This window comes from Mustela erminea, chromosome 19 (genome assembly GCF_009829155.1).
Source record: "Mustela erminea isolate mMusErm1 chromosome 19, mMusErm1.Pri, whole genome shotgun sequence".
NCBI lineage: Eukaryota > Metazoa > Chordata > Mammalia > Carnivora > Mustelidae > Mustela > Mustela erminea.
Window position 1 is genome coordinate 28,087,933 of NC_045632.1, and position 14,880 is coordinate 28,102,812.

General features: G+C 44.9%; 1 protein-coding gene across 2 annotated transcripts in view; it reads right to left on the reverse strand.

The window, feature by feature from the left end:
• The window catches only part of LOC116579626, an 89,476-nt gene extending 74,609 nt beyond the window's left edge, over positions 1-14,867 (reverse strand). The window contains exons 1-4 of one of the 2 annotated variants that reach the window (XM_032325183.1): positions 14,664-14,867; positions 10,675-10,679; positions 6,711-6,768; positions 2,707-2,798 (exon numbers count right to left, since the gene is read on the reverse strand). The gene's annotated coding sequence lies outside the window, so the exon portion shown is untranslated. Of the gene's footprint in view, positions 1-2,706; positions 2,947-6,710; positions 6,769-10,674; positions 10,680-14,663 lie in introns of those variants that run through there. The other variant, XM_032325184.1, reaches the window with a different exon arrangement.
• Positions 14,868-14,880: the final 13 nt, after the last annotated feature.

A 14,880-nucleotide genomic window follows, 5' to 3' on the forward strand; every position in this document is an offset into this window, starting at 1 on the left:
TTGATATGTGCCAGGCAACCATTCTAGGCACTGAAGGAGATAAACCTGATCTTCACCGGGATGCAGCTCAACATTCTAGTTAAAGACAGACAATAAACATGAAATTAGTAAGTATATAAATGTGATTGGATCAAATATTAACAGGAGCTAGGAAGAAAACAGGACAGGGCGGTAATTACCGTTGCTATGAAGAATTTTCTTTGTTTCAGCAGCGATTTGAGGCCTGAGCAAGGGGTATCTTACTATATCCGCCACTCCAGCCCTTTGGGGATAACGCCCATCTCTATTTTGTGGGAAGTGAAGCACAGAGAGCCTCAAATTCCACAATGAATAAGTAGGAAGGCGTGGGGGCCTGACAATCATGGTAAAAGCTGGAGTGATCCAAGGACTCCTGAGGGAGGGAACATTGAGCCAAACCCAATATGCAAGAGCAAGCCAAGGGCAAAAGAGCTCCACGGCGACGCAAGTGCAAAGGCCCTGAGACACCTGGGCCTCTCATGGAACGACAAAGCGCCCACGTGAGTGGAGTCAAATAAACCAAAGAGGGAAGTTTAGGGAATGGGGGAGGAGACAGAGGTGGCAGAAAGTCTTCTAAGAAGCAGTGACAGAGGCTGTCAGAGACAGAACCCACCAAGCCAAGCCGTGAGAATGATCAATTATCCGGTTCGGCCCAAGACAAACTGGTCACCCTAGTAAGTAATATTATTCAAACTTTATGCTAAGTGCAAAGGAAAGCAATGGAAAATTTTACGTAAGGGAGGGACAGGACCGCTGGCTACATCTGGAGGATGGGAGGCAGCAGAAAGGGAAACAGTTGAGGGGATCTTGCAATCTTCCAGGCAAGGGTGATGGTGGCCAGGACTTGGGCAGTAGAGGTCGAGGTGAGAAGTGAGAAAATTTGGGATTCAGTTTGGGAAAAAAGTGGTAGGACATGATGGATGGGCTTTAAGGAGTGTTGGGGGAGGGGAAAAGAGAAATAACCAAAGCTGACCCACAGGTTCTTGGTTGAACACCTGGCGGATGCTGGGCCGTTTACTAAAACAGTGAAGATGGATAAACAGCAGGTTTGGGGGAGAATCCAAGTGAGCGCCCGTCCTCTAAGCAGTCCCCCAGCGCCCAGACTGAGACAGAGAGGGAGGGGAGGCTCCAAAGAACCGGAATGCCAGTTCCCTCGCTCTGGGAGTGCAGTCTCCTCTCCGGCGATTCCCCGCCCCCACACTGAAGCTCACTTTACAGAAGAAAGGCCCATCTCCAGCCACTCAGAATTACAATGGAGCGGGCGGGGTATGGAAAAGACTGGGTGTGGGGAGGAGGGGGGCAATCAGGCCACCTTTTTTTTTTTTTTTTTAAATTAAAGACTTTTCGTTTCCATTTTATTTTTAAGTAATCGCTACCCTGAGATCAAAAGTCCTACACACCATGAACTGAGACAGCCAGGTGCCGCCAGGGCCCCTTGTTTGAAAATGAGGCATCTCGGAAGTCTCTTAAAACAAGGAACGTTGGGGCGCCTGGGTGGTTCAGTGGGTTAAAGCCTCTGCCTTTGGCACAGGTCATGGTCCCCGGGTCCTGCAACTGAGCCCTGCATCGGGCTCTCTGCTTGGCGGGGAGCCTGCTTCCTCCTCTCTCTCTGCCTGCCTCTCTGCCTACTTGTGATCTGTCTGTCAAATAAATAAAAAAACAAGGAACGTTAGGATGCCTGGGTGGCTCAGTGGGTTAAAGCTCCTGCTGCCTTCGACCCAGGTCATGATCTCAGGGTCTTGGGATCGAGTTTTGCATCGGGCTCTCAGCTCAGCAGGGAGCCTGCTTCCCCCACTCCCCCTCTGCCTGCCTCTCTGCCTACTTGTGATCTTTCTCTCTCTCTCTCTGTCAAATAAATAAATAATCTTTTTTTAAAAAACATATTTAAGGCGTGTGGTTTTTGTTTTTGCTTTTGTTTTTAAGGTTTCACTTATTGGAGCACCTGGGTGGCTCAGTGGGTTAAAACCTCTGCCTTCGGCTCAGGTCATGATCCCGGGATCCCGGGATCAAGCCCCATATCAGGCTCTCTGCTCAGCAGGGAGCCTGTTCCCCCCCCCTTTCTCTTTGCCTGCCTCTCTGCCTACTTGTGATCTCTGTCTTCCAAATAAATAAATAAAATCTTTAGGGGCGCCTGGGTGGCTCAGTGGGTTAAGCCTCTGCCTTCAGCTCAGGTCATGATCTCATGATCCAGGGTCATGGAATTGAGCCCCGCATTGGGCTCTCTGCTCAGCAGGGAGCCTGCTTCCTCCTCTCTCTCCGCCTGCCTCTCTGCCTACTTGTGATCTCTCTCTCTCTGTCAAATAAATAAATAAAATCTTTTTTTTTTATCTTAAAAAAAAAAAGGATTTCACTTATTTGAGAGAGATTGCAGAAGCAGGGGGAGGGACAGACGGAGCTGGAGAAGCCAACCTCCCGCTGAGCAGGGGGCCAGATCCCAGTCATGGTCCTGGGACTCCGGGACCATGACCTGAGCCCATGGCAGACATTTTAACAGACTAAGCCACCCAGGTGCCCCTAAGTTGTGTTATAAAAGCCTTTTTATTTACAAAAACTATTAGCAAAAAAATTAGCAAAGATGTATTTAAATTTACTAAAATTAGAGTGTTTCTGTTGCGAGCAAAACCCCTGCGTCCCGCCAGGAGGTCGCAGCGTGTAAAGAGGAGATAGATGGATTATGATGTAACTCACTTGATCTTTATTGGGACGAGGTCTGCACCACTATCGTGGCCGGGTCACGGTCCATTGACGTTGTCACGGAGAAGGAGACGTCGCCTCACAATCTAGACAGAGAGGTCACCGCAAAAGTTGAGACTGAGAACCAGCGAGTGGTCGGCAACGAAACTGCCGGGGCATCGGTAGCACCGGCGATGATGTCCTCCTGACAGGGAACCCGCTTCGCCTCAGTCCAACCCGATGCCTCTTTAGATACTGTGCTAAGTCTCCTTCATAAACATATTACATCACTTACGCTTACACACCAAAAACATACACATGTCATAAACATGTTTTGGTTTACGATATTTCGCACAAGTTATAATATTTACAACTTGTTACTCCGCGCTAATCTTATCACTACACGCATATGGTCTAGGCTTATTTGCTATGTGGTATTTGCTATGTGGTTAGTTTGTTACCACTACATGCATATGGTCTAGGCTTATTTGCTATGTGGTTAGTTTGTATTTTGTTCCTTTTGCCTGTTTTTCATTTAGTAGGGGTTTGCACTTACTACATATTATTTATTTATTTATTTATTACGCTTTATTTATTAAAGGTTCATACTCACTACAGTTTCCCAGTTGTTTTTTGAGTGTGTTGGGTTAAGCAAGTTGTCTCTAAGTAAAAGAGGACCACACAAAATTAGCTCTTGTTTGATAACTTTTTTTTTTAAGATTTTATTTATTTATTTGACAGAGATCACAAGTAGGCAGAGAGGCAGGCAGAGAGAGTGAGGGGGAAGCAGGCTCCCCACTGAGCAGAGAGCCCGATGTGGGGCTCGATCCCAGGGTCCTGGAATCATGACCTGAGCCCAAGGCAGAGTCTTTAACCCACTGAGCCACCCAGGCGCCCCTTGTTTGATAACTCTTGCTAAAACATTTCTGATATTTTCCAGAAACTCCGGAGATGGGCGGGTCTGAGGACAGAGTAGGACATCCTTTTGCAGAAGAGGAAGCTGCTACAGTCCTAAGAAGGACCTAATCTAGTGAGAGAGCAATAAAATATTTTTCGATGATAGATTATTGATGTAGGAAACATTAGGGTTCGAAGCCGGTGGCCAAAAAAGAATTCTTGAGACATCTTTGGTGCAAAACGTTGGTTTTATTGAAGCACAGGGACAGGACCCCTGGGTGGAAAGAGCTACACTTGGGGTCATTAAGGAGTGACCCATTATATCCTTCCAGGTTGGGAGGGGGTTAGGGATAGTGTAAGTCTCGAAGGAATTCTGGAAGCAAGGTTTCCAGGACCCTGAGGGGCTAGCTATTACTGGGAAAGGGTCATTTTGTTATCGTCTAAGAAAATCTCAGTCATGAGACCCCAGATAATTACCAACGCATGTCTTGGTGGGTTAAAAATCTTAAAAAAAAAAAAAAAAGTCCTTTGGTAGTGGACAAAAATCCTCTTCCAGTCCAGGAGTTGAACCAATCATTAAAGGAAAGAGATGGATCATTCAAAGCATCCACTTTTTAAAAGATATTATTTATTTATTTGACAGAAAGAGAGACAGCAAGAGAGCGAACACAGGCAGGGGGAGTGGGAGAGGGAGAAGTAGGCTTTCGGCTGAGCAGGGAGCCAGATGTGGGTCTCTATCTCAGTACACGGGGATCCTGACCTGAGCCAACAACGACCAAGCTGCCCAGGGACCCTTAAAGCAACAACTTGAGTATTCATGTCAGAGTCCCAGAAATACTTTGTGTTAATCTGGAACATACACATCGCATTCAGTATTTATGATAGCAGCACACGTTTCAGCTTGTGTAGCAGTTAAGATATCTAATGTTCTATTTTGTAAAACTGCTTTACACATTTGTGTTAGTTCAGTATTTAGTAGATAAATGCTATTTTGAGCGTCACTGAGGGCTTTGTGTACTTATTAAGAGTTTCTATGTGCCGAACAACGTTCCCCAGTCCCAAAGAGGGAACTAAAATGGATGTCAGTTGGTTATACCAATGAGACATAGAACTTGTCCAACATTATTTTAACTTTGGATGGTTAACCAGGTTGATAATGGTCTTAATAATGCATCCGTGCCTCTAAGCAAAACCCAGAGTACAGGGGTCTGTGCAGCCTGGGGGAAGCCATGAACACAAGTTAGAGCCATATAGCCATTGGGTCCCATTAGGAGGTAGTCATATAATTCCGGGCCCTTTCAACTGCAGTCAAGGTGTCAAGGGCTAGTCAGTTTGGAGGGCCATCTTTTGAATTTGTGTAATAAAAGACAGTCCATTGTTACTTTGCAGGGACACCGGGAGTCCAAATCTAAGGACAATTTCTCTTAGACTTAATATTTGTTTATCTTGTGCTATGTTCTTGGCTGCACGGTTTACCAAATTGTTTCCCCTAGATCCTAAGGTCCTATCCTTTGATGTCCTTTGAGGTGAATTATAGTTCTGTCCTTAGGCGTACAGCCTTAAGTAGAGTAATAATTTCAGGCCCCTATTTGATTGGGGAGTTATGGCTTGATAATAATCCTTTGTTCTTCCAAATGGTTCTGTGAGCATGTAGGACTAGGAAAGCATATTTGGAGTCAGAATAAATATTAATTTATAGTGCTTTGGTGATTGCAAAGCACAAGTGAACACTACAGCATACCCAGCTTTTCTTACTCCTTTTTCCATGAAACCATTGCCATCAGTAAACCAACTGTCATCTGTATTTTCAATAGGGGCATCTTTTAAATTTGGTTGACTAGGGCACCAGGGTGGCTCAGTGGGTTGAGCCTCTGCCTTCAGCTTGGATCATGATCTCAGGGTCTTGGGATCGAGCCCCGCGTCGGGCTCTCTACGCGGCGGGGCGCCTGCTTCCCCCTCTCTCTGCCTGCCTCTCTGCCTACTTGTGTTCTCTGTCTGTTAAATAAATAAATAAAATCTTTAAAAAAAAAATTGGTTGACTAGCATAAACAAGACCAGTAACCTCTGAACACTTACGCTCTATAGAAGGACAAGGTCAGGTCCAGGCATAAAGGTAGCGGAGCTTAAAGTTTGACAGGTTTCAAGTGTTATTTCAGGCAAATCTGTAAGTGTAGCCTGGTATTTAATTAAAGTCAGCCTCCCATCATCCATTGGTGGCCTTGGCCTCTAAGACACTCTGGACCTGATGTGAAGTCATTACAATCAGGGATGGTCCCATAGTGAGCTTTGAAGCTCCGACCAGGAGAACTGTTGTATGCTTGGCTAAAGCCTTTGTTTGCAATTGTCAAGAGAAGTGGCTTTTAGGATAAATATAACTAAGGGATAATACTACCAAGAAGACTTCTTTGTTTGAGGTACAGCCTTAACAGTGTGTTAATTATGAGGAATCACTGGCAAGTGGGAGAAGACTTGTCTCAGGAGATAAGGGCATCCCCAGCTGCATCATCAAGTCCAATCATAGGGAAAGTGGGGTCATCCATTATCTCCACAAAGTCCATAGTTAACCCGATAGACTGGATATGCTCTGACTTTCAGGAAAAAAAATTCATCATCCCAGCCCCCTAGAATGTTTCAAGATGCCAGTTGCGTTATACAATCCTTAGGGAATTGATCCCATTTCCCAGTTGTTCAAATCATCATATGCCCATGGGGTCCTGTTATTATCCCCACAGAATAACAACCAAGAAGATTGTCTATACATGAGCTACTGCGGTAATTTCTCTGAAGTTTATCTCAAGTTCTCTAGTTTAAGTAAATGGCAAACATTCAAAGACAATCAGATCTAGGATTTGACATCCACAAAGGTGTGTTATTGAAACATAATTTTTCTCTCTAAAATAACCCTCATTTTAAACCAGCAATAGCCAAACCAGGACTAATTTATTTGAAAAACAAGGTCCGTTTTGACAGACTTGGCCTAATTTACATAAGGTCAGCAAGAATAATGATTGATCATATAGATCTTTTAGAATTTGCTTTGCTGGGACTCTTGTAAGGGATCTCTAAGTTGAGAGAGGCCAGAAGCCAAGCCAAGTACTTGCCATCAGAGATGTCAGCAATACCTGTCAATGTGCAGATTCCTCTTCATGAAATCTCCAGTGTATTCTGAGGTTCCTGCACCTGTCCGGAAATGACATTCTTTACTCACCTGGTGAGGCTGCTGGGAACCTGTAAGCAAGGTACCAGGCCAACAGTTCCAAGGGGCTTTTTGGCTCCAGGTTTCATAAAGTCAACCTCACTTCCTCAAAGCTGTTTGGTCATATCTGAGTCTATGCATGTCTCTCTCAAATAAGACAGTCCAGGGGACGCCTGGGAGGCTCAGTGGGTTAAGCCTCTGCCTTTGGCTCGGGTCATGATCTCAGGGTTCTAGAATCGAGCCCCACATCAGGCTCTCTGCTCAGTGGGGAGCCTGCTTCGCCCTCTTTGTGCCTGCCTCTCTGCCTACCTGTGATCTCTCTCTCTCTCTGTCAAATAAATAAATAAATAAATAAATATCTTTAAAAAAAAAAAAAAAAGGACACTCCAGTCATAGCCTTGGTAAAATAACCAATGTTTCCAATGGTTAAATAAAACCTTAAAAAAAAAAAATAAGTTTCCTCTTGTAGAAGATTCATAAAAAGGACTGTTAGGACAAACAACAAGTAAAGATATTCAATATCTTTAAGATCAAAACTGAAATGGGGGGGCGCCTGGGTGGCTCAGTGGGTTAAGCCGCTACCTTCGGCTCAGGTCATGATCTCAGAGTCGTGGGATCGAGCCCCGCGTCGGGCTCTCTGCTCAGCAGGGAGCCTGCTTCCTCCTCTCTCTCTGCCTGCCTCTCTGCCTGCTTGTGATCTCTGTCTGTCAAATGAAAAAATAAAATCTTTAAAAAAAAAAAAAAAAACTGAAATGGGTAAGAATTTCCAGAACTAACTGAACGCTGCATCCAAACTGAACAGGAATTAACATGGGACTAAATGAACTAAAGAGATCATCTCTTACAAGGGGAACAGATTCTCATCGAATTTATGCAAATGACAGAGATTGCCATGGAGAAAAGAATACTTATTGAGACCTTTTTCATTTCAGAGGGTTCAGGTAGGAAAGTTAAATGCTTTGATTTGTTTACAAATAAATACTTCATCACGTTTCTGTAGGTCATAGATATCTTAAGAGAAAGTTTCCTTAATCTGGCAGAGCAAACATTAGAGAACCAACAGTGTTTCAAACAAGAGTCACAATAGTATAATCTCTTTAGTTCATTTAGTCTCTGTTACTAATTCTTTTTTTTTTTTTTTTTAAGATTTTATTTATTTGACAGAGAGAGATCACAAGTAGGCAGAGAGGCAGGCAGAGAGAGAGGGGGAAGCAGGCTCCCCGCCAAGCAGAGAGCCCGATGCGGGGCTCGATCCCAAGACCCTGAGATCATGACCTGAGCCGAAGGCAGAGGCTTAACCCACTGAGCCACCCAGGTGCCCCTCTGTTACTAATTCTTGTTCAGTTTGAATGCAGTGTTTAGTTAGTTCTGGAAATTCCTACCCATTTCAGTTTTTGATCTTAAAGATATTGAATAGGGCGCTTGGGTGGCTCAGTGGGTTAAGCCGCTGCCTTCGGCTCAGGTCATGATCTCAGAGTCCTGGGATTGAGTCCCGCATTGGGCTCTCTGCTCAGCAGGGAGCCTGCTTCCTCCCCTCTCTCTCTGCCTGCCTTTCTGCCTACTTGTGATCTCTCTGTCAAATAAATAAATAAAAATTTAAAAAAAATCCTTAAAAAAAAAAAGATATTGAATATCTTTACTTGTTGTTTGTCCTAACAGTCCTTTTTATGAATCTTCTTCAAGAGGAAACGTACTCTTTTTTTTTTTTTAAGATTTTATTTATTTATTTATTTGACAGAGAAACAGCGAGAGAGGTAGCACAAGCAGGGGGAGTGAGAGAGGGAGAGGGAGAGGCAGGCTTCCCACTGATCATGACCTAAGCCCAAGGCAGATGCTTAATGACTGAGCCACCCAGGCACCCCAGGAAATTTATTTCCCAAGAGACTGAGAAAAATTATAAATAACAAAAACTCAGATATTGACATTGTTAATGATCTGAGAGTTTGTTATGATGCAATTGACAAGGAAACTTGGTTATTTCTGTGACACGTAACACTTCAAAAGACAGAATATCGAGTGATGATGACCTTTTCCCAGAAGGTAACATACCAAACAAACAAACCTGATTAGTCAATGAGACTTTGTTCATGATTTTAATCTTGGGGAAGTTTGTTAAAACCTCCAAGTTTTAAAGGGCATGCCTAACTAGGATTAGGGATGTTAAAGACATGATAAAGGCAACAGATAGAAACTGGTTTCTCTGGGTGGCCAAAGAGAAAACAACTGTTGACATTTTGTTATCAAGAGCAGACCAACAATTCAAGAACACGTGTCTTTTTGAACTGAGAGAAAGCAAACTTTGAGTCTTCTGCCAGTGTACTCTAAGATCCGTTCATTTCAATCTTTGTCTCTCCTGACCACACCTACAATTCCTCTCCAAGGATTTCCCTTCAGAAAGCTTATACAACTTTCCTTTGTATTCAGATTTTGTCCCAAGTTATTTCTTTCCAAACAACCAGTCTCATGCAAGACAAAATTACCTTCTTTTACCTTCAACAAAAATGCAGTCCCTTTCCTTGTATCTTTCTTAGGTATCTCCTACTTTTCTACGTAGAGTTGTTTCCCTAATTCCCATCAGTCAGTCTTAATTACATTCTACATGAGTAGAATTTTTTTTTAAAGATTTTATTTATTTATTTGACAGACAGAGATCACAAGTAGTCAGAGAGGCAGGCAGAGAGAGAGGAGGAAGCAGGCTCCCCACAGCAGGGAGCCCGATGCGGGGCTCGATCCCAGGACCCTGGGATCACAACCCGAGCTGAAGACAGAGGCTCTAACCCACCGAGCCACCCAGATGCCCCTACATTAGTAGAATTTTGCACTCTTAGAAACCTTCATCTCCCGTGAAGACGAAGTACTAACCAACTGTGAACTGTTACGTCAGAATTCTTTATTTGGGGGCGCCTGGGTAGCTCAGTGGGTTAAGCCGCTGCCTTCGGCTCAGGTCATGATCTCAGGGTCCTGGGATCGAGTCCCGCATCGAGCTCTCTGCTCAGCGGGGAGCCTGCTTCCCACCCCCCTCTCTGCCTGCCTCTCCATCTACTTGTGATCTCTCTCTGTCAAATAAATAAATAAAAATTTTTTTTTAAAGATTTTATTTATTTGAGAGAGTAAGTGAGCTTGTTTGGAGGTTCTAGCAGGGGAGCGAAGCTCCTCCTATACCCTTGACCGAGGAATGGTCCTCTCCTCTCTCAACCTCTTCGATGGAGCCCACAGCTTCCGGGAGGGACACACACGGAGCCGTGAGGGAGGAAGGGGACACTAGCCAGCCAGATCAGCCGAATCAACCCTGGCGATCAATGGGGTGACATTGATGTCACAGCCAGAGAGAGCACAGAGAGCAAGCAGGGGCAGTAAAAGGGAGAGGGAGAAGCAGGCTCCCCTGCTGAGCAGGGAGCCCAATGCAAAGCTCAATCCCGGGACTCTGGGATCATGACCTGAGCCCAAGGCAGCAAGCTTAACCCACTGAGCCACCCAGGGGCCCCACACCAGAATTCTTTAGATGGCAAATTTATGAACCCGTTAAGCACAAAGCATGTTTACCAACAGACCCAAATATCCTTTGTTTTTTGTAAAAAGAAGTCAAAAGCATAAACCTATATCCGGTAATTGATGCGTTAGCACTTTATCCTACCTGGAAAAGACCTAGGTGTGCAGTGAAATTAATCCCATTTATTGTCCCAGCAAAATGATTTTAAGTTTCAGGTACCCAAAGACTTTGAAAGCTATACCTTAATTACCCTTTGAAAACTTTGAGGCAGACAAGATTAACCAAGCTTTTAAGTCGTCTTCTTGCTAACAAATTGCAACGGATCACACGAGCTTATTTGACCTTCAGCAAACCTTGATAGAATCCAAGTTTCCGGTTTAGTCCTGGTATCTTCAAAGACTTAATCTTAATTCAATCACCAAACTTAGTTTACATGCTGAATTCTGTTCCACTGGGGGATCTTCCCCATTGTCATTTTTTACCGGAGACCCTGCTGGGGAACTCTGGAGTGGGTGGTGTTAGGTCTAGGGGGGTGCTCTTCTTGCTCCTTGACCGTGAGGGGAGAAGAAACCCTGAGGGGAGAAAGGGCATGGTGCCTGAGGCACTGAGAATGATGGTCTAGAAACCAGTTATGAAGGCCGTGCCAGAGGTGGTGCAGAAAGAGGAGGAGTACGGGGAGACAGAACAGGCAAAGTGTTACCAGAAGGTTGAGAAAGGGTTCCCGGTTTTAGAGCTCATCAGCTCCCACAGGGAAGCAGATAACCATGTTTTCCCACCATAACCCTCGTGTCTATTAGGAGGAGGAACACTGACAAGAGTCAGGTTCCCCTTCACTAGGGAGGGCCTGTGTTTCTGGCACTCTGGTTTTATCTGCAGGAGGCCTGTTTAGATGATTATCTTCCAGCAGGTCAGGAAAGGGTTTACTAGCCAGACACCTTTGGGCAAATACTTTCTGCCCTGTTTCCTGCAGGTGAGATCTAACTGACTGATCCCACTGTGGCCATGAAGGGTTACAGGAGATCAGTCCTTTCCTAAATTTTGCAATCCGAGTTGTTTTCAGTGAGTTAAAAGACATCCCAAGGGGCACCTGAGTGGCCCATCCGGTTAAGCATCTGACTCTTGATTTCAGCTCAGGTCATGATCTCAGGGTCATGAGATCAAGCCCCGCGTCCAGCTCTGCGCTGAGTCTCCTTACCCCTCTCCCTTTCTTCCTCCTCTCTCTCTCTTTCACTCTTAAAAAAATGTTACTAAGGGAACCGAAGAAGAAGCCTAGTATTGAGGCCATGCTCCCAGAAAAGTAAAGAAGGTTCATTACTGTATCCCACCCCTAACTCCTGGGTGGCGTCCCACTCAGGACATGTCAGAGGTCCCAGGGTGTCGAAAGCAACTGGAGGAATCCCCCAAAGATTCAGAATCACTGTTGATCACCATCCTGCCCTCCCATGAAGGCATTCCTGCCCTCAAAGGCCTCATAGGAGGGATGCCTGTGTCCGTCCCCTCCCCAGCGCATCCTAGGCTGCCGATGGGTGCCCAGTGAAGGGACTGAAATTCTCTGGGCTGAGCCGTCATATGGCCTGAAGTTTGCCTACTGCCCTGCCACTTTTTTTTTTTTAAAGATTTTATTTATTTATTTGACAGATAGAGATCACAAGTAGGAGAGAGGCAGGCAGAGGGAGTAGGCGGAAGCAGGCTCCCCACTGAGCAGAGAGCCCGATATGGGGCTTGATCCCAGGACCCCGGGATCATGACTGGAGTCGAAGGCAGAGGCTTAACCCACTGAGCCATCCAGGCACCACAGCCCTGCCACTTTTAACCCATGGAAAATAATAGAAAAGTTTTGTAAGAGGGAAATTACCAAATACTGTAATTTAAGTAGTTAGTAGAGGACATCGATGGAAAACAGCAAACATAGAAATCCATCAAAGCGGCGCCAAGCAGGCTCTCTGCCAAGCAGAGCCACCAGGTACGCCCCCCACGCAAAATTTTTTAAATAAATAAAAATGTATGAAGGGGCACCTGGGTGGCTCAGTTGGTTAACGTCTGCCTTTGGATCAGGTCATAATTTCAGGGCAGAGGCATGCTGAGGGCAAAGCCAACAAGATTTGCCAAGTGATCTGATGTACCTCGTGGAAGAAGAGAGAGAGAAAGGTCAATAGTAACTCCAGCCACAGTGTTGGAATTGATCAATTCACCTGCTCATCTATAAACTCATCTCCGCGACGGGTGTGGTAGACACTCTTGGACTCAAAGCTGTTGATGGAGGGTTTAAAGGAGCTACAGCAGTCCCGAAGTATAAAATGTGTAGTGCCAACCCCCCTAGAGAAATATAACAATCGTTAGCTATTGTCCTGGACTGCCCTCTTCAAAGTGGATCTTCATCTCATCCCTGATGTTTTCAGCTGGTGTTTCATTTTGTTTCCACACTGAGTTCTACCCTTACAGAAGGCAGGAATTAGTTGTAGATATCTTTGCATTCCCAGTTTATGTCCCAGTGCCTGAACATTTACGGCTTCTTGTTGACTGTGTTCTTGCCAAATCTCACTGACACAATGCTTTTACAAATCTATATCCTTTGGTCTCCCCAATACCTTGGGTTCCAATTTTCCTAACCTATGAGGCCCATTTTCCCCCTAATGTATACTCTTTCTCTTTTTTTTTTTAAGATTTATTTATTTATTTATTTATTGGACAGAGAGATCACAAGCAGACAGAGAGGCAGGCAGAGAGAAAGAGAGAGAGAGAAGCAGACTCCCCGCCGAGCAGAGAGCCCGACGCAGGACTCGATCCCAGGACCCCGAGATCATGACCTGAGCCGAAGGCAGCGGCTTAACCCACTGAGCCACCCAGGCGCCCCGCTAATGTATACTCTTTCAAAGGCACGTTCAACATTTATTTGAGCACAGTTGAAAATGAAAGAGGAGAGGGAATACCCAGGAGGTAGTCCTTGGTCTTCCTTCTGTTGTCCCAAGTTCTTGCTAGAAATAGAAACTTGCTTACCCCATCAGGCAAACAGGCTAACCTGCAATTACCAGGTCTTGCTTTTTTTTTTTTTTAAATCATTTATTTAAGTAATCTCTACACCCCGTATGGGGCTCAAAATCACAAACTGAGATCAAGAGCCACAGGTTCCACCTACGGAACCCACCACGTGTCCCATCTGGTCTCCTTTGAAGGCAAGTTAGCAAAGCTCCCATTATCACAGTACTTTGGACTGTCCTATTCAGCCATCTGTCTCACTCCTCACCTCCCCAGGATCTTGCCCAGGAGAGTCTGTAATATAACAGATATTCAATAACCATTCTCTAACACTGTTGGGTCCCAAAGGGAAGGGTGATTAACAAGAGTTGGTGCTGGAGAAATAGAGCATTGATCAAGAAGTGGAAATGGAGAGTTTGACTTATGGCTTAAATTTGTTTGTTTACTTATTTACCCCTCCTTTGGCTCATCATATGGAATTACTGTTAGTTCCTTCATACAACTATCTTTATCTGAAATCAATTACTTATTTGCGTGTGTGTGTGTGTGTGTGTGTTTTAAGTAAACCGTACACCTAACACCTAGGGGCACACTCCAACTCAGGACCCCAAGATCAAGAGTCGCATTACTTATTGCATATTTATCACCTGCTGTAATGGGAAAGCAGTCTCCTCTATCTTGCTCTAATAAGACAGGAATCTCCTCTGTCTTGGTCATAAGTGCATTTATTTTTTTTTTTAAGATTTTATTTATTTATTTGACACAGAGAGAGAGAGATCACAAGTAGGCAGAGAAGCCAGCAAAGAGAGATGGGGAAGCAGGCTCTTTGCTGAGCAAAGAGCTGGATTTGGAGCTCAATCCCAGGACCCTGGGACCATGACCTGAGCGGAAGGCAGAGGCTTTAACCCACTGAGCCACCCAGGCGCCCCTCATAAGTGTATCCTGCTAAAACATAGTGCCTAGAACATCTCCCAATAAATAGTTCTTGAATGAATGAATGACCACAAGGAAATTAAAAAAGAAGCATTTTAACTAAATATAAAAGAAGCATTTTAACTAAATATAAACGTAGTCATACTTTCTTTGCCTTATTTATGATTTATGAAAGTTGGTAAACTTTGGGAAAATTGGGTAACAATTTTAATTTTAATTTTTAATTTTTAATTTTAATTTTAACCAAGGGAGAAATGCTTCCTTAAGTAGTTGGGCTTTCAAGGAAAGAGGTACTCTAACCTAAATGCATCATTTGGGTTTTCATTGGCTTTGTATCCCCCCGAGTCCTAGAGGGAAGAGCTAGCTCCTTTATTTCTTTACCCCTCGTCAGTAACCAGAACACTGCCCAGTAAGTAAAGGGCGCTCAATAAATATTTGAGGAATGAAAGAACCGGCAGGAAACTAAGAATACACAGTTACGAGCGAATTGGCTCCGACAGGCTGCAGTTCCTCCCCGGGGCAGGAGGCGGCGCCAGCGTTACACCAGCCTGGCCGCCGGCAGGTCTTGGTCCCTCCGGCAGACCGTCCAAACGCTAGGCCCCGAGGCCCATGCCGGAGCTAACCAATAGAAAGCCGTCTTAGTTGTCGGGTCTGGCAGAGATGCCCAATGGCCGCAGCGGGTGTAGGCAAGGGGCGG